This window comes from Eubalaena glacialis, chromosome 2 (assembly GCF_028564815.1).
Source record: "Eubalaena glacialis isolate mEubGla1 chromosome 2, mEubGla1.1.hap2.+ XY, whole genome shotgun sequence".
NCBI lineage: Eukaryota > Metazoa > Chordata > Mammalia > Artiodactyla > Balaenidae > Eubalaena > Eubalaena glacialis.
Window position 1 is genome coordinate 89,293,478 of NC_083717.1, and position 20,561 is coordinate 89,314,038.

A 20,561-nucleotide genomic window follows, 5' to 3' on the forward strand; every position below is an offset into this window, starting at 1 on the left:
CCTCACTGAGGCTGCCAGCTCTGGAGGGGCCCCGGCGGCCAAAGCCTTGACAGTCCTGGGGACCGCGGGCCGGGTAAGTGGGTGCCGACCCTCCTCCTGGTCCAGTGCCCGGGCGTCAGTGCAAGACCAGCTTCTGAGGGGCAGGGGTTCGCTGCCACCCGCCGCTGCTGTGCAGAAAGAGTGGCCCCCAGCGTTCTGATCCCGGGGAACTTCGGTCCTTCCTCTCGCCCCTGCCCTCGGCCTGGCTCGCGGGGCCTGGTGGGCGTGGGGAGTGGGTCGGCCTGAGCGTCCTGAGGGGAAACGGGGAAAGGGAGGTGCAGGGCCCGGTTGGAGCGTCAGCGCCCCTCCTCCTGACTGCGGGGAAAGCGGCTGAAAACGCATCCCCAGGCTCACAGCCCCCTTGTTCAGCGGAGTCTCTCTGCGCTCCTTCCTCCCTGAGCTAAAGTACCGGGGGGAGGGGACAGGGGAGGGCAATGGCGCAGGTAATGGGGAACATCAAAAATGATTGTTAACTAAGGAAAACCAGCTCTCCCAAGGTGAGGAATGTAGCGTTTTTCTTTGTATGGGAAGATGCAAGAGTCTGGGCTCACTGAAATCATTCCTTTGATATGCACCTCAGCTCTCTGGGGCCAGCATTCTGTATTTGCATATCCTGAGTTCCTCAGGGCCCACGGGCTCACATTGGAGTTCTGCAAGTGCTGATGACTGTGACATCCTTTTTTTACTGATATGGCAAGAAATATTCCATTTCTCACAGGCTTGAGGGGCAGAGAGTGAAAAAGAGTAGGAGAATCTCACTCAGCATGTAATTTGGCATATATATATATATATATATATAATATTTATATTTAACTGTGCTAATGGAGGCGCTCAATTCCAATCAATTTGTACTACTGCCCTCTATGTATTAATTTCCTCAATATCATATCATGATATGATTGATATTTATCATGATAAATGCCTATAAAATTGACATAATCCATTTAAACAGGATAATGATTTTTAAAGGAAACATAATAGAAATATAACAACAAAACCCTTACCACCAAAGGCTGTGTGTGGAACAACCTAAATACATGTTCCATTGTTAAAATATTGAAAGGTGTATTCAGTAGAAATATCAACAAAATGAAAAATAATAAGGGCAGCGGAATGCTGAAATGTTGTATCTTTATCATTAAAGTGGCAGAAAATCATTTATTAGTAGGCACTGAGGGCAGAGGATGCCTGATTTTATATCTTTGTCATATTTGTGCAGTTGTTTCAGCAAGTAACTTAAAGACAAAATGGAAAAACAAGGAGGTTTGTGCCTGAGATCATGTTGATGTGAAACCAGGGATGGCCACCTTGTGCCAGGTGAGTGAAGTTTACCTGGCCAGGTAGACCGCAGAGCTCCTGAGAAGCCAGGGTTGGAATTCTTCTGCTGGGTGCCCCTTAGCTTCTGTGACTTGATTGATTGTGAGTCATGTTGGGGGAAAGACCTGATCACAGGAAATGGGTGGAAATAGAGTGATTTGGGGAGCAGCTAACGACATTCATCACAGCTCATGGCCTGATTGAATTTTAAAGAAACAGGAAAACAAATGCTTCTTATGGAATCAGAGAATGTGAGGGCTGGACAATCCCAGAAAATGAGAAACACCCATCCCATTTTCCAGATGAGAAAACAGAAGCCCAGCAAGGTGAAATCCCTCACCCAAGTTGCACCTGTCTCTCCTCCCCACTACATGGTTCATGAAAGCAGGACTCTTCCTGTCTTGATCACTGCTGAACTCCAAACAGGGCCAGGCATCTAACAGCTGATTCAAAAAATTTGGTTGACTGGATGAACAATGCTATTTCTTTCTTTCTCACTCTTATTCAGGACTGTGCCAAGAACTCCCCAGGTTGCAATGTAATTCGATAAATGTAAATATTAATTGAGTTTTGTTGTGATGAGGGCTTAGGCTTTGAAGGTAACAGACTTGGTTCAGATCCTGGTTCTGCCACTTGATAGCTGTTTGGCTTTGGGAAAATTACTAAACCTCTCTGAGCTTACTTCCTCCTTTGTAAAGTGGGGATAAAACTATCTGAGCCAGCAGAGCACCTGCATCAGGGATGTGCACTAAGTATTGGTCTTTCTCACTCTCCCACTCCTTCTCTCTGTTCTTCCCAGAGAAGATGTAAAGAAGGATATAGTAGTTTTTTTAAAAAAAATAATTAATTTAATTATTTTTGGCTGCGTTGGGTCTTCGTTGCTGCGTGTGGGCTTTCTCTAGTTGCAGTGAGCGGGGGTTACTCTTTGTTGCGGCTTCTCATTGCGGTGGATTCTCTTGTTGTGCTTGTTGTGGAGCACCGGCTTTAGGCGCGCGGGCTTCAGTAGTTGTGGCCTCCAGGCTCAGTAGTTGTGTCGCATGGGCTTAGCTGCTCCGTGGCATTTGGGATCTTCCCTGACCAGGACTCGAGCCCATGTCCTCTGCCTTGGCAGGCAGATTCTTAACCACTGCGCCACCAGGGAAGTCCGATATAGTACTTTTTAAAAAGGGGTTTTAATTTATTTCAGAAAATAGACATTTTTCTTGTAGAAAAGTTTATTCCCCTATAGAAACATAAACACGCAAACCACTCCAAATGCTGTATTCTATGGGTTAGATATTATCAGTCACATTTTATAAGTAATTGGGCAAATGACAAAGCACTAGCTAGTGGGGAGTAAGAAAACTCAAATCCGGGGTGCCCCACACCCCAGTTTCAAGAGCAGGGTGTGTTTTTCAAATCCATGTTTCATCTGGTCTTTGTTTCTCATCCATCCTCTGTGTCTGCCTTTCTCAAGAAGGCTCAGATCCTCCGCTTTCACACCCTCCCGGCTGGCTGTGCCCCAGCTCCCGCCCTGGAGCCTCTGCATGCCTGGGTGTGCCTGGTCCCCCTGTGCATCACCAGCTTTGCCAGGGAGCTGCTGTATCGTGCACTGCTTGCTGTACCCAGAGTACCTGGACCCTTCTGGTACATGAAGTACACCCTCATCACCATGTGTGCACGCCCATCCCCTTACCTTATATCCTGCCTCTAAGCCAGGGTTGGGGGTGACTACAGTGTGCATTCAGCTGTGTGAGGTGCTGGGATCAAAGTGAAGTTCCCAACTTGTGAAGTTGCAGGCTTGAGGGGCATACAGTGATTTAAAGTCAGGTCACCTGACTTAGGGGAGACTGATTGATTTAAAGCCAAGGCAGCTGACTTAAAGCCTGCGTCCCTCAGCTGCAGGATGAGACCAGCTTTGGTGGTGCACGGGTTCGCTCCAAGCCAGCATTGCTGTTCAGGAAGAGCTTCCAGTAGCGCCTTAGTGCAGGGGGACTTGGTCCGTTGTCTTCCCCCTGCCCTCAGAGGGGGGCCACCTGCTCTTCTGGAGAATCAGGGAGGGGGAAGTGCAGAGTCCCAGCTGAAGTTGCGGCACCCTTGTCTGATGGCAGGGAAAGGGGGGCAGGGCTGTGTGGTGTCCTAGGGCTGGACTCACCAGGTCGACTCAGCCTCTCAGCCTGCTAACCTCCCCCCACACACCCCACAAGAGTTTCCAATAATATGTAATTGTGCCTTAGGTTCTCGGTCTTCAAACTCATACCCAGGCTTCCAGGTCCCTTGATTCAGCCAATTCCTCTGTGCTCTTTCTTCTATTAGATACAGTCCCAGAGGGAGGGGCTGGGGGATGAGACTGGAGGGATCCCGGCAGCACTGGCCTCAGCTGACTAAAGAGATCCGGGGCCTGCACTATCACACATGTGCGAGGACCCTTAAGGCGGGATCGAGGGGGCCAGCTAGAGGCAGTGTTTGCTGCCTCAAGTGAGTATGGATCACCGTCGGGTGGGGAGCACGCTGACCCCTGAGAAGTACTGTTAGGAGGATGTGTTCCTCCCTCAGCTTCAAGGACGTGGGTGGGCTTCAGGGCTCCAGTTCCTCTCCAGGCCTCCAGGTCCGACTGCACCGCAGCGGCCTTGCAGACCTGCCTTCCTGTCCCAGAACTTGCCAGGCTCCAGGAAGAATCCAGACTGCAGAGATGGTGCCTGAGCACTCCAGCTTAAGAAGTGCTGTCCCCGGGGACCCAACAGTGGAGGGAGGAAGGGTGAAGGGAGTGGGGGTGTTGGGTACTGAGGGGTGGCTGCCCTGGGAGACGTTGAGAGAGAGATATCGCCCCCCACACCCCCTGCCCCTGCAACTGACCTATTGATGCCATAGGATCTCGGGGCCTTTTAGTCAGAGATGCCTCTGCTTCTTTACTCCTGTGTTCAAAACTATGCAAAACCAACTCTTCATCCTCTTGCTGCCTTGCCAGGACTTTTAAAGCACTGTTCTTTTGAAGCACTCATTCCCTAAACTGCAGTTTGGAGCTGTCCCAGCTATTTAAAAGTGTCCTCCTTAAACTGAGACTAAATTCTACTCTTTTGGAAAAATGTCCTTCACTTCATTGGAGATCATCTTTTCTGCCCATTCCTTCCTTCTACTTCCCTCTTAAGAACCCCTGTGCTCAAAGAGCTTGGTGATTTATTTTTTGCTTGATGTCAAAAAGAAACCTTCCCCATGCACCCCCAAAAGCTTTCCTGGATCATAGGTGTTTCAAAACCATGACAGTGTTTTGCAGTTAGTATACACTGGGTAGACTGCCTAGCAATCCCTCCAAGAGCCAGAGGTGAGCAACACCTTTACTTATTTGATTGGATGCCCTTCAAGTTTAGGAAGGTACCATTCTTATGACCCAGCAGAGAAGACAGAGCCCTGGATGGCTGTGGCTGTGATTAGATAACTTCTGATGATTTTATTTCCCTTACTGAGCTGCTGCTTCTAGGTTAAATTCATTTTATTACCTGTCCAGTTTTAAAGAAAGACTGACAAAGTCACTGGAATAGGTCAGGAGTCTGAGCTCAGGGTTGGTCAAAGGTATTCACAGGGAGGAAGGTGGATAAAAATAGGTGGGTAAAATAGGAGGGTTGGCAAGTACAGCCAGGACACCCGTGTTCATCGTGCATACTAATAAAGGCCAGAATCTCCTCATTTATCTCTGGTGGGAAGTTCTGATGGTTTCACAGGATCAAACTCAAATCATATACAAACTAAGGGATTTCCCTGAGCATAAAAGGAAGTATCCATCCCTAGCAGGAGTCACTAAAGAGGAATAAAGACGTAGATGTAGAGAATGGACTGGAGGACACAGGGAAGGGGAAGGGTAAGCTGGGATGAAGTGAGAGAGTGGCATGGACATATATACACTACCAAAGGTGAAATAGATAGCTAGTGGGAAGCAGCTGCATATATGATCACAGGGAGATCAGCTCAGTGCTTTGTGACCAGCTAGAGGGGTGGGATAGGGAAGGTGGGAGGGAGACACAAGAGGGAGAGGTTATGGGAATATATGTATATGAATATTTGATTCACTTTGTTATACAGCAGAAGCTAACACAACAAGGTAAAGTAATTATACTCCAAGAAATATGTTAACAACAACAACAACAAAACCCCAAAATCTAAGTCAATCAAGCCAACGGAGACATTGTATGTGTTTACAGTTCAAGAAATCCACAAGAGAATCCTTTATTCTGTAGGCAATGAATGGTTCATTCGAAAAGAAAAAAACTTTCTAAAATGTTGTTTTTCCATTTATTGTTCAGAACATCCTTTTTATACCTCTGCATTTCTTACTATTCAAAGCCAAGTCACGTGAGCTACAGGGAAGCAGCTGATTGATTTAAAGTTGGGTCATGTGATTTAAAAACCAGTGGCAGTTGATTGATTTAAATCCCAGTTAAATGACATGAGGAAGGGGTGCTAGAAACTGCTTTTTCATCTCTGGCTCAGAATATCATATTTACCTTGGTTCTTCTTATGCTTTAGAAAACTTGAGCTGTATCTCCTTGGAATCGTCAGGAGAAAAATACAGTATTTCAGGTTCATTCTTGATACCAACTTCTCACAGTTAAGGTGTATTGACTAAAAGATCTTCCTTCTTCAAGAGATTCCAAACCTCTGTAAGACACTTCATTGTAATTGGAGAAAAAAGAAGAATGAAATCAGGCCAGCAGCTGCAGGAGGCCAAGGCAGCCCCCAGGACTAGGGAAGGAGGAGGAGGAAGGGCTGAGAGTTGCCATTAGAGCAGACAACCTCCAGAGGGCGCTGAAGCACCGGCAGAGCCCACCTGCCACTCCCAGTTTGGCACTCCAGGGTCAGATTTGGGTTTGGAGATGGGGTTGCTGTAACCCCAAGGAGGTGAGCAGAGAGGAGGAGTTGATTACCTCTGATTATCCTCTGACTCTCTGATTTGATTACCCTCTGACTCTCTGGCCCAAATTGCCTGACGTCACAGGGGGGACAGAGTTTTGCTTTCAGCAACTGATGGGACACTTCCAGGCTGGTCGGGTTGCCCAGTGACCCGACAGCCTGACAGGCTGACTGCGGTGTGATCGCCCTTCGTTTCTCCAGAATCTGTACATCAGGCGGTGCATGGGTGTGGGAGCCCATTCACTGCCACCCCCCACCCCCAGGGGGGGATGGCACCTTCCCTGGCTGTACCCTATGATCACCAGGTGCTTGAAATGAATGCAAGATTTTTGACTTCAAGGAAAAGCTCATGTAACCACTTCTGCCTCATAATGTGTGGGATTTACTATAATGGAAGGACATTATAAAGAACAGGTAGAAAGCTCACCTGTTGATCTCCATGTAGGAGTTAATTTTGCATGAATCCCTCCTACATGAGTAGATAGCAGATGTTTATTTTTGTTCCCATGTGTGTAGTTGTGTCAGAGGATGTAGGTATGGTGATTTGAAGCCCTCAAAGAAATATTCTCAGAACTCTCAAGACTTCTCTTGATTGGAACCGAAAGAGACCTGGAAAAGGAGGAAAAGAAAAGGAGGAGGGAGAACGAATGACTGTTTCTCAGTAAATTCACCTTCCTGGTTGATTGTTCTGTCTTCTCATTTCTTTTAACTTCTATGAATGTCTAATGGAATAATGTAGAAAGGCTGATTTTTATGCTTTAAAAGATTTTACATCACAAAGAAACTAGAAGTGGCTAACAGAACTTATTCAAATCAATTTTACATAGAGACTTTGATATTAAATTTGTATACTAAAATGGGTTTATCCAAATTTTCTCTTTCTTTTTGAGTGAATATTTGTAACATATTTTGTAGATAATAATTTATCCTAGATATACAAAATTGTGAGAATGGGTACCATTTTTTACCACTTAAATGATTTCTTTTAAATGAATAGATTGTACACTTTAAATGCCAATGTTGTGTCTTACATGTTGTGTTTTAATTCCTTGATTTCCAAAACTTGTGTTTATTTAATTGATTTCAATCTAATAATCTGTGTCTCCCCTTTATTGTTTCTTACTTTATATTTTATTGATCTATAGTTAATTTACATTATTATATTAGTTTCAGAGGTACAACAGTGATTCATAAATGTTTAGGTTCTTCTCCATTTATAGTTATTATAAAAGAGTGGCTATATTCCCCATGCTATACAGTACACCACTGTAGATTATTGATTTTATACATAGTGGATTGTACCTCAAAATCTCCTACCACTATTTTGCTCCTCCACCCCATCTCTCCCTGCTGGTAACCACTAGTCTGTTTTTTAATCTGTGAGTCTGTTTTTTTGTTGTTGTTGTTGTATTCAATTTTTCAGATGCCACGTGTAAGTGATAACATACCATGCTTGTTTTCTCATAACATACCATGTTTGTTTTCTCTGCGGCTTATTTTACTAAGCATAATACCCTCCAAGTCCATCCATGTTCTTGCAAAAGGCAAAATTTCATTTTTTGCTGAAGTCATCATAAAAAAATCTTGTTTATCTACTAAGCTATTGATGAACACTTAGTTTGACTCTATATCTTGGCTATGGCAAATAACACTGTTATGAACATTGGGGTGCAGTTAGTTTTTTGAAATAGTGTTTTTGTTTTCTTCTGATATACCCAAGAGTGAAACTGCTGGATATTATGGTAGTTCTATTTTTAGTTTTTTGTGGAACCTCCATTCTGCTTTCCACAGTAGCTGCACTAATTCACATTCACATCAAGAGTGTGCAAGAGTTTCCCTTTCTCCACATCCTCACTAACCTTTGTCATTTGTGATCTGTTTGATGACAGCCATTCTGACAAGACTGAGGTGGTATATCTCATAGTTTTGATTTGCATGTTACTGCCGATTAGCTATGTTTAGCATCTTTGTGAGTTCTGGCTGTCTATCTGTACTTTTTCCTTGGAAAAATGTCTATTTAGGTCTTCTCATTTTAAAAAAAAAAAATTTTGGGTGTTTTTTTGATATTGAGTTTTATGTGCTGTTTCTGTAGTTTAGATATGAACCCTTGATTAGTCATCTTTTTGGTGTTAACCTCTTATCATGTGCAAATATTGTCTCTCCTTCAGCAGGTTGTCTTTTCATTTTGTCTTTGGTTTCCTTTGCTGTGCAAAATCTTTTAAGTTTAGTGAAATCCCATTTGTTTATTTTTGCTTTTGTTTCATTTGCCTTAGTAGACTGAACCTAAAACTGTTGCTATCATTTATGTTGAAGAATGTTGTATATTTTCCTCTAGGGGTTTTATGTTTTCTGGTCCTACATTTAGGTGTTTATTCAGTTTTGCATTTATTTTATATATGGTGTGCTAAAATAATCTAATTTTATTCTTTTCCATGGAGCTGACCAGTTTTCCTAGTACCACTTATTGAAGAGACATTTTTTTCTCCATATTGCCTGCTTTGTCATAAGTCAATTAAATATAAGTGTGTGGGCTTATTTCTGGGATCTCTGTTCTCTTCCAGTGATCTTTGTGTCTGTTTTTGCTCTGGTACGATTCTCTCTGATTACTGTCACTTTGCAATATAATCTGAAGTCAAGGTGCGTGATGCCTCCAGCTGTGTTCCTTCTCAAGATTGTTTGGCTATTTGGGGTCTTTGTGTTTCTATACAAATTTTAAAATTACTTTTTCAAGTTCTGTGCAAATGCTTTGGTATTCTGATAGGGATTGCATTAAATCTGTAGATTGTCTTTGGTAGTATGGTTATTTTCAGAGTATTAATTCTTCCAGTCTATGCACATGCTATGTTTTTCCATCTTTTTGTGTTGCCTTCAACTTCTTTCACCAATGGCTGATAGATTTCTGAGCACACGTCTTTTACCTGCTTAGGTGTGTTTATTCCTAGGTATCTTATTCTTTTTGATGTGATTGCATATGGTATAGTTTTCTTAATTTTTCTTTCTGACAGCTTTGGGTTTTGCTTTTTCTTCTTTCTCTAATTCCTTCAGGTGTAATGTTAGGTTGTTTATTTGATATTTTTCTTGTTTCCTAAGAATAAGCTTGTGTCACTATAACTTCCCCCGTGAACTGCGTTGGCCGTGTTCCATAGATTTTGGATCATTGTGTGTTCATTTTCATTTGTCTTGGGTATTTTTAGAATCCCTCTTTAATTTCTTCAGTCTTCCTTTCTTCCCCTTTTATTCCCTTCATCTGTGACATGAAGACTATCTTTAATATTATGTTTGGATTTCTTTCAATTTTGTGTGAGTGTGTATGTGTGTAATTATTTAAGTTGCTGAGCTCTTAATGTCACATGGACACTACCAACCCTGCATTGTTATTCTGCTCCCCCACAGTTACGGAATTTGACCTTATATTTTACATCTACTTGTTTTGTGTGTCCCTTAACTTCTTATTGTGAATATAGATGATTTTATTACTGTTTTCTTTCATCCTTCCTTTTAGCTGTGTACATGGTTGATTTAGTACCTTTGTTGAATACTTGCCTTAACCAATGAGCTTTTTCCTTTAGTAAGTTTCCTTTCCTAATTTTTATGTTTCAGTCGTGGCCTTTTCTTTTTCACTTAGAAAAGCCCCTTTAAGATTTCTCATAAAGCTGGTTTGGCGATGCTGAGCTCTTTTAGTTTTGCTTCTCTGTAAAACTTTATATCTCTCCATCAAATCTGAAGGAGAGCCTTGCTGGGTAGAGTATTTTTGGTTATCGGCTTTTCCCTTTCATGACTTTAAATATACCATGCCACTCCCTTCTGGCATGCAGAGGTTATCCTGAAAAGTCAGCTGGTAACTTTATGCAAGTTCCCATGTTTGTAACTTGTTGCTTTTCCTTTGCTCCTTTTAATAGTGTCTTTTTATCTTTATTTTTTTTCCATTTTAATTACAATGAGTCTTGGTGTGGTCCTCTTTGGGTTGATCCTGTTTTGGCCTTACTGTGTTTACTGGACTTGGATGTCTGTTTTCTTTCCCAGGTTAGGGAAGTTTTCAGCTCGTATGTCTTCAGGTATGTTCTACACTGCTTTCTCTTCCCTTTTTGCTTCTGGGACCAGTATAATGCAAATATTAGTACACTTGATGTTGTTTCACAAGTCTGTTCAACTTTCCTCATGTCATTTTAATCTATTGTTTTACCGTTCATCTTCAGTGATTGCCAGTACTCTGTCCTTCAGTTTTCTGATTCATTCCTCTGTATCATTTAGTCTACAGTAGTTTCCTTTTAGTGAATTTTTCATTTCAGTTATTGCATTCCTCATCTCTGTTTTGTTGTTCTTTAATGGTCTAACTCTTTCTGAAAAACTTCTAACTTCTTGCTCTGGTCGTCCATTCTTCTCCTGAGTTCTTTGATCAATTTTACCGTCATTACCTTGAACTCTTTCTTGAGTAGATTGGCTATCTCCACTTCACTTAGATCTTCTGAGTTCTTATCTTGTTCCTTCATTTGGATCGTGTTTCTGTGTCACCTCATTTTTCTTAACTTGCTGTTTTTATTGCTATGTATGCAGTAGGTTCATTACATTTCCTGACCTTGGAGAAGTGGCCTTTTGTAGGAGAAGTCCTATGTGTCCCAGCAGCCCAGTGTCCCCTGGTCACTAGAACTATATGTTCTAGGTGTACCCCCTATGTGGGCTGCTTGGGCTCTTCTGTTGTGGTGGGCTGACTACTGTGGGTGGTCTGGTAGGCTTGGCTGCCCCGAGACTGCTTGTTTGCCAGGCTCTGCCTTGTATGGAGGCTGTCTGTGCTGCTTGGTGAGACTAAATCATAAGGCAGCTGGCTGCACAACTCTGGGGGACACCAAATCTAGTGCTGGTTCACTTATGGGTAGAACTGCAGTCCAGGTGATATCAGGGCTAGTGCCCAGTCACTGGTCCTGGGGCTATGCTGGCTACTGGGAGGAAGAGACAGGTCCTGAGTTCTGGCTGCAGGGCCCAGGAGTCGCAGAGTTAGTGTTGGATCACTGTTCCTGACACAGCTATCTGCAGGGTCTGGGGTATCCCTAATCTTGTGTTGACATTCTGATGGGCAGGGTCAGGACCCAGCTGAGTCCATGGCTGCTTCTGGCCTGCAAGTGAGTGTTCTGGTCACACAGGCTGCTGGGCTGTGGTATTCCTGGAGCTGGTGTGTGCCTGTTGGTGTATGAGGCTGATCCCAATGCTAGAGCAGGTTTGCTGTTGGGTAGGTCCAAGCTCCATCCAGTCCCTGTGCAGTTATCACCTGCCGATGGTGAGGCTGACTCCAAGGCCAGAGTAAGCTCACTTGTCAGAGGGGCCAGGGACTCTGGGGCTGGTGTCTGTCCACTGAGGTGTGGAGGCTGGTCCTGGGGCTTTTGGTGGCTGGGCCCATACCCAGGGGCAGCTGTGCATTGAGAGGGTCTGAAGGCAGCCTGTTTGCTGGTGGGTGGGGCTATGCCCCTGCTCAGTTAGTTGCTTGGCCTGCAGCATCCTAGTACTTGTGTCTCTAGTCTGGTGGAAATGGGTAGGGCTAGGTCCTGAGGCTAAAAAGATAGAGGGAGGATTCTGAAATTATGCTTGCTGGTACCAGTGTCCACGAGGTAGAAGGAGCTCCCCCGAATGGCTGCTGCCAGTGTCTCTGTCCCTGAGGCTGTGCTGTAGTTGCCTCTTGCCTGTCTGGGAGACTCTCCAAGATCAGGAGGTCGGTGTGACCCGGGATCCTTTCAAATGACTGCTTCTGTTCTGATTCTCGGATCATGTGGGATTTTGTGAGCATCTTTTAAGAGTGGAATCTCTATTTCCCACAACCTTCTGGCTCTCTGGAAAATAAGCACTACTGGTCTTCAAAGCCCAACTTTCTAGGAACTCTTCTTTCCAGAACAGGATCCCTGTTTCACCTCTGAAATTGTAATTATTCTCCCATTTATGGGCCACCCACCTGGTGGTATGGGTCTTGACTCTATTGAGATTTTGCCCTTCCTTCCTGTCTTGTAGAGGTGCCTTCCTTATGTCTTTAGCTGTAAAACATCTTTTACGGTAGGTCCCGGACTTTTTCATCAATTGCTGTTCTGTAAACTCTTGTGACTTTGGTGTGCCCATGAGAGGCATCAAGCTCTGGGTCTTTGAATGCTACCATCTTGGACAATCTGTACACTTCATTCTTAAATCATATTATTTAATTTTTCTTAGTATCTTATTTGATTAGCAACAGTTTGAAATTTATTATCACTCATGTTTACTTCGCCTGTTTAAAAAAATTGAATAGTGCATTCATTCATCTTGAAATGAAGATAGTGACCTGTGAATTTCCATACCTCAAAAATCAAGGATAAGACAAAAGCCTTTTCTACCTGTGTTACCCTCAAACTCTGCACCCCACCCCAGCCTAGGGATTAACCTCTTGTACCCATGATCACTTTCTGTTTTTGGACCGTTAACCATCATTGCATCTGTATGTGTGTTGACAAAGTGAACTCTAGTCTTTCCAGTTTTTGAGTTTTGTTTTTTGGTTTAGGGAACAGTCCTACTATGAATGTACATTTACTGGTCTGCTGAAGTTCATATATAAACCTGTCAAGCACATTACCAGAATTGGAATTGCTTGTATGTACACTTTGATAAATTTTAGAGACAATGGTAGAACAGAAGTAAATTGTATTTCAAATCCCACAATATTTTCACACCATGAAAACCCTTCCCTGTTTAATATATTTGTGTGTAGTTTATCTTTATGCCCATACTATATTTCCCAGAGATGGGTAAGTGTTATGTTTCTTGCTAGCACATTTACCGTATTGTTCAAAGTCAGGCGTTTAGTGGTTTTAGCATGATCCTATTTTCATGAACTCGCAAATACAAGATCTTCTCTCACACTGTCTTTTACTCCCTGCTGTTTTATATTGCCCTCCTAATTCTCAGTCCTGGTCTTTCTTTATGTTCTTCATCAACCTGGATAGGTTATACTATTTTCTCCCTTATTCAAGACCAATAGAATAGAATAGAACACCCAGAAATAAACCCTGATATATGGCCAAATGATTTTTGACAAGTTGCCAAGACTTTTCAAAGTAGAAAGGATAGTATTTTCAACATTGGTGCTGGGAAGTCATGTTGTCAACATGCAAAAGTAGGAAGATGGACCCTTACCTAACATCATATGCAAAAATTAATGAAAATGTATCAAGAAACTAAATATAAGACCTAATAAAATAAAAAGTCTTAGAAGAAGACACAAGACAAGGGCTTCATGACATTTGATTTGGCAGTGTTTTCCTCCTTATGAAACGAAGGAACAACAAAGGTACAGCTAACAAAAAAATTAACAATTTGCAGTACATAATTTAAAAAAAAATGTGTATCAAAGAAATGTAAACAGAATAAAATGGCAACCCACAAGATGGGAGAAAATATTTGAAAGTCATGTATCTGACACGAGATTTCTATTCAGAATATACAGAGAACTCCTACACCTCAACAAAAAGCAAACACCCTGATTCAAAAATGGATAAAAGACTTGAATAGATGGTTCTTCAAAAAGATGTACAAATGACTAAGCACTTGAATAGATGCTCCATATCACTAAATGCATGTTTATATACTTGTGTGCATGCATACACACACAAGCACACACACGCATACACAAGCAGAAAACAAGTATTGGTGAGGATGTGAGGGAGTTGGAACCATTGTGCTATGTCAGTGGGAATGTAGAATGATACAGCTGTTTTGCAAAAGAGTATGGCAATTTTTCAGATATTGAAAAATAGAATTACTACATGATCCAGGAATTTTACTATGAGGTATACCCAAAGGAATTGAAATCAGGGTCTTAGAGAAATATTTGTACTCCAGTGTTTAGAGCAGTAATAATCAGAGTAGCTAAAATATGAAAGCAACCTAAGTGTTCATCCACTAGTTGCTGGATAAGCAAAGTGTGGTATACCCATATAATACAATATTATTCAGCCTTAAGAAGGAAAAGATCTAGGAATATGCTACAACATGGATGAATCTTGAGGAAATTTAGCTACCAAAAATGCCATTTTTGTGACTTTTAGTGAGTCATAACAATACAACTACTTATTTCAATTATATGGGGTACTTAGTGTAGTCAAAACCATAGAAATTGGGAGGGTAATGATGCTTTTCAGGTGGTTATGGAACAAAAAGGAAAGTTATGTTTAAAGGATACAGAGTTACAGTTTTAAAACGTAGAAAAGAATTAGAAAGATAAATGGTGATGTTGATCGCCCAATAATATGAATGTATTTAATATCACTGAACGGTGCACTTTATAATAATTAAGATGTTATATTTTATGTTATTTGATTTTACCAACATACACAATTGGGAAAGAATGTAATATCAGGAAAGGGAGTGGACCTGGGATAGAGCAGAGAGTAATCAGAAGGGTGAGACACTGCATATGTTGAAGAAGAAGAGCTGAGAGTCTTCATTGGCCAGAAGAGTCTTTATAAAAAAAAATTACTCTGAGGGTGTATTAAATAGATATCTATGGGTGCACTGCTATCTCCCATGGGTTATCTTAAAGAGTCTTTAATAAAGTCCATAAGGCTTGCTGAGGCTTTTTTAAAAACTGGATTCCCTAGGAGATAATTAGAGGGTGGTACTTAAGTCTATGTCTAGGTTGACAGATTTTGCAGGGAAGACGAACCTGAGAAGAGTGGAGGTCTTAAGAGTGTAAGTACATGGAAATTAGAAAAAAAATAATAAAGTGAATTAGGAAAACTTTGGACTTCGAAGGTCATGTATTATTACTGAATCAGACCTGATGTTCCTAAGGAGTTATATACACAGTTGCTATTTGGATTACTTGTTGATAAAGATAAGTGGAACAACTAGAGTCGTTTCCAAGTGTAGGTAAGATATAATGAGAGGATGGAGGTGGAAAGTAGGGAGGCCCAGAGAGAAGTGGGAAGGTCATATTGGGCCAAGATGGTGGTAATATCCAGCAGAACAGATGGTAGAGCAGACTATGGATTCATCTTTTTTATTTCGGCTCCCCACCACATCCTTAATCATTCTTTGGGAATATTTCATGGCTCTGTGATGCAAGTACAGAATTCGAGTGAGGAGACTACACCCTCAGTGTCCAGCTGTCTGAGTCCTCAGTGTGCTTCAAATGATGGAGAACTATTGCTTCTTTATGAGAAGAGTTAGTACCTCGTAGCTAAGCTTAAGCTGGAGCTTATGCAATATTGATTCCATTTTATATATACTGTTGGCATGGAGGTTCCTCCTCCTCTTTTCTTGACCATTATGAAATGAATCTATATTTCTCAACATTTGGGTATATCAGGCAAATACATTAAGTAAAGGAATCTTATACAGTGCTCCCTGCATAGTTTGCTCCTTCTTGTTTCTCTTTTATCTTTACTAAATTAGCACAGGGAGAGACCTTGAAATGTTCTAATCAGGAGAGATTAGAACATCATATTTCTAGAGAGGTTGGTTGGACAGAGCAGGGGTCCCAGTGAAAATCAAAGCTTCTGTTTCTACTTGGAAGTGTACCTGTATAGAGTAGAGGGCTCCAGGAAATATCCTAGAATATTCCAATGTCCCTGCAGGAGATCATTAAGAGAGGTAGGATCTGGTACCAGATCAGTGTACTATGCCATGTTTGTCAGTCATCTGATGTGAGATTCTCAGAGCCAATCCCATATGGTAGGGCTGAGTGCAGAGTGATGAAGAACCTGTGAAAGCCTTTGATTGCATGTTAAAGATGAAGCTCTGATTTCGGGGAGAATTTTCTTACCTGACTGAATGTCACCCTTCTGTGGGGATGAGATTCTGTGCTTTTCCTCCGTTGATGACCACTGACTGAAAATCATTAGAGAATCATGTCTAGAAAGCATTCTTTATTTAATTTCTTAAAGAAGAAAACATAGAAAACATTTTTATCCACTTTCAAATTGAGGATCAAGGGGAATGACATCAGTGAAAATGTCAGAGTAGGGAGCTCTGGCTTGTGTCCATCCCCAGAAACACTGACATACGTGGTAAAACCTGTCAAAATGATCTTATCCACACATGTAAGTTTTCTTTTCTTTTCGCCCTGTAGATTTATCTTTCATTGAAACTTTACTTACTACAGGATGTGGAGAATAAACAGGGAAGTAGAAACTGTATTTCCTGATGAGAGAATCACTAAGTCACATTAGCTGTTCTGAGCTATGTCTTACTCACCGTGACTGTAATTAAAACAAACAAACAAACAAAACACTTTTTTTTTTAGTCAGTTCTGACATTTCCTCGTTAAAAACATGGTAACAGATACAGACTTAGATTTATCAGAATTGAGCAAAATTTTGATTGTACCTGTGTTGAATATATGAGCATGACCTGCTACAAAACTTCATTATACTTATTGCCACAACTGACAAATTCCCTTTTTCCACTCCTGATATGTTGCATGTAAGGAATGCATAGGTCACTAACCCCAGCTGGTCACAGGTAAACTCTGCCACATGGATTACTGCATGTTTTCCTGCTAGAAGACCATACATTCTCGAGTATCATGCCTGCAAAGTATCTGGGCTCTTCTTTTTTCTGGATAAAGTTTAGATAATCACCTAATTTTATGAGAAATATATAAATTGTATCTGCATATTCTTCAGGTTTTTATTTATCCATTCTCTTTCAAGTCCTAAGTGCAAATATTAAAGTGATTTCCAAGAGGGTGGTAAATAAGACAGCTATGTTTATGCTCCAAAATTAACAATAAATCATAATACAATTGTAAATGCATTAATGTGTGATTAATATGTAGATACTTATGTAAATGCAATTTTAGTAATGCTTTGTGGAGAGCTTCAGAATCTAGGTATTAAAAAAAAAGAAGAAGAAGGAGTTCTTGAAACTCTGAGGGAATTATAGAGAAGTCTTTGTGTCTATAAATATCACTCTGAAATAATGCATTTTCTCAGAAATAGACTAGGCATAAAATTGTAGGAAAAAACTTCATGAAATGAAAGAGCATGTGAGATGGCCATACAAGAAAAAGAAGATTCTCAGAGAATAATGAACAGTGTGGAGTTCAGCAGAAGGGTCATACAGATTCAGAGAGTAAAACTTTGTAGAGCCTACTTGTGAGTTCCTCATATTTCATCTTTGGAGACACGGTAGTCATTGGAAATATGATGTTATAAGATGACGTTAACATACTTAAACACTTTCATTTAGAAATGACCACTTAGAATCAGAATAAATGAAAGAGAAGACAAAATTATGTTTTTGTTGATTTTTAAAGACCTCAGGTGAGTGCTGATAATTTAAAAATACATGATGTCTTTCACTGCAAAGTAAAGGAGCAGTTACAGTGGAGGATTACTGGACTGAATGTCAATATCATGACATAGTATGAGTGTGTTTCGTGTTTGGTAATTGCAATCATTGTTGCTTTTGTTGTGGTCATCCATTTACAATGCTTGGTGTCAGTTGATTTATCTCTTGTAAAAATAAAATACAGTGTGTGTGTGTAAAAAAAATACATGATGTCTTGACTAAAGCTGTATGGACTTTGAGATCTGGAAAAAAAGCATTTCTTTTCTGTAATGCTAGGATGCTAATTGGACATTTTTGCAAGAAAGAGATTTCAGGATGCAAATCTCGTGCCTCTAAGGTGGGAAGTCAGTTCATGGCGGAACATTCTATTAAACTTGTGTGAGTGGAGAAATATTTCTTTGGAAGGAAGAGGTCGGTCACGAATCCCTTTTCAATAAAGTTAGTGGTTTATAGTATACCGAATGAGCAAAATGGCTATTTCTGAACTTTAGAAAGCATTAATATAGTTTTTCTGCATTTATATTATGAAGCTGATGTAAAGTATCAAAAATTCTTTATTTTGAAAAACAATGTAATCAATTTGACATAATTCATATATATTGAACCTGTGGTACACACACACAATAAAACTTACATTCCCAAATTTTTTTGCACTAAAGAAATATCTTCAAGTGTAGTTGATTTACAATGCTGTGGGTTTTTCAAATACATGTTTATTGGAGTATAATTGCTTTATAACATTGTATTAGTTTCTGCTTTACAACAAAGTGGATCAGCTATATGTATACATATATTCCCGATACCCCCCCCCTCTTGAGCCTCCCTCCCACACTCCCTATCCCACCCCTCTGGGGGACATAAAGCACCGAGTTGATCTCCCTGTACTATGCGGCAGCTTACCACTAGCTATTTTACATTTGGTAGTGTATATATGTCAGTGCTACTCTCTCACTACGTCCCTGTCTCCCCTTCCCCCCTGTGTCCTTAAGTCCGTTCTCTACATCTGTGTCTTTATTCCTGCCCTGTCACTAGGTTCGTCAGTACCATTTTTCTAGATTCCATATATATGTGTTAGCGTACGGTATTTGTTTTTCTCTTTCTGACATACTTCACTCTGTATGACAGACTCTAGGTCCAGCCACCTCACTACAAATAACTCAATTTTGTTCGTTTTTATGGCTGAGTAGTACTCCATTGTGTATATGTGCCACGTCTTCTTTATATATTCATCTGTCGATGGACATTTAGGTTGCGTCTATGTCCTGGCTATTGTAAATAGTGCTACAGTGAACATTGTGGTACATGTATCTTTTTGAATTATAGTTTTCTCTGGGTATATGCCCAGTAGTGGAATTGCTGGGTCATATGATAGTTCTATTTTTAGCTTTTAAGGAACCTCCATACTGTTCTCCATAATGGCTGTATCCGTTTACATTCCCACCAACAGTGCAGGAGGGTTTCCTTTTCTCCACACCCTATCCAGCCTTTATGCATTGTTTTATTAATTTCTTTTTTTTAAACTTTTTTTAAAATTTTTATATTTATTTTTGGCTGTGTTGGGTCTTCGTTTCTGTGCGAGGGCTTTCTCTAGATGCGGCAAGTGGGGGCCACTCTTCATCGCGGTGCGCGGGCCTCTTCACTATCGTGGCCTCTCTTGTTGCGGAGCACAGGCTCCAGACGCGCAGGCTCAGTAGTTGTGGCTCACGGGCCTAGCTGCTCCGCGGCATGTGGGATCTTCCCAGACCAGGGCTTGAACCTGTGTCCCCTGCATTGGCAGGCAGATTCTCAACCACTGCGCCACTAGGGAAGCCCTCCTTCATTTTTTTTTCATTTATTTCTGATTTCATCTTTATGATTTCTTTCCTTCTGCTAACTTTGGGTTTTTTTTTATTATTCTTTCTTTAATTGCTTTAGGTGTAAGTTTAGGTCGTTTATTTGAGATTTTTCTTTTTTCTTGAGGTAGGATTGTATTGCTATAAACTTCCCTCTTAGAACTGCTTTTGCTGCATCCCTTAGATTTTGGGTCATTGTGTTTTCATTGTCAGTTGTTTCTAGGTAATTTTTTATTTCCTCTTTGATTTCTTCAGTGATCTCTTGGTTATTAAGTAGTGTATTGTTTAGCGTCCATGTGTTTGTATTTTTTTTACAAATTTTTTCCTGTAATTCATATCTAGTCTGATAGTGTTGTGGTCAGAAAAGATACATGATACGATTTCAATTTTCTTAAATTTACCAAGGCTTGATTTGTGACCCAAGATAAAATCTATCCTGGAGGATGTTCCATGAGCACTTGAGAAGAAAGTGTATTCTGTTGTTTTTGGATGGAATGTCGTATAAATATCAATTAAGTCCATCTTGTTTAATGTATCATTTAAAGCTTGTGTTTCCTTATTTATTTTCCTTTTGGATGAATTGTCCATTGGTGAAAGGGGGTGTTAAAGTCCCCCACTATGATTGTGTTACTGTCAATTTCTGCTTTTGTGGCTGTTAGCATTTGCCTTATGTATTGAGGTGCTCCTATGTTGGGTGCATAAATATTTACAATTGTTATATCTTCTTTTGTAGATTGATCCCTTCATCATTATGTAGTGTTCTTCTTTGTTTCTTGTAATAGTCTTTGTTTTAAAGTCTATTTTGTCCGATATGAAAATTGCTACTCGAACTCTCTTTTGATTTCCATTTGCATGGAATATGTTTTTCCATCAACACACTTTCAGTCTGTATGTGTCCCTAGGTCTGAAGTGGGTCTCTTGTAGACAGCATATATACGGGTCTTGTTTTTGTGTCCAGTCAGCCAGTCTATGTCTTTTGGTTGGAGCATTTAATCCATTTCATTTAAGGTAATTATCGATATGTATTTTCCTATTCCCATTTTCTTAAATGTTTTGGGTTTGTTATTGTAGGTGTTTTCCTTCTCTTGTGTTTCTTGCCTAGAGAAGTTCCTTTAGCGTTTGTTGTAAAGCTGGTTTGGTGGTGCTGAACTCTCTCAGCTTTTGCTTGTCTGTAAAGGTTTTAAT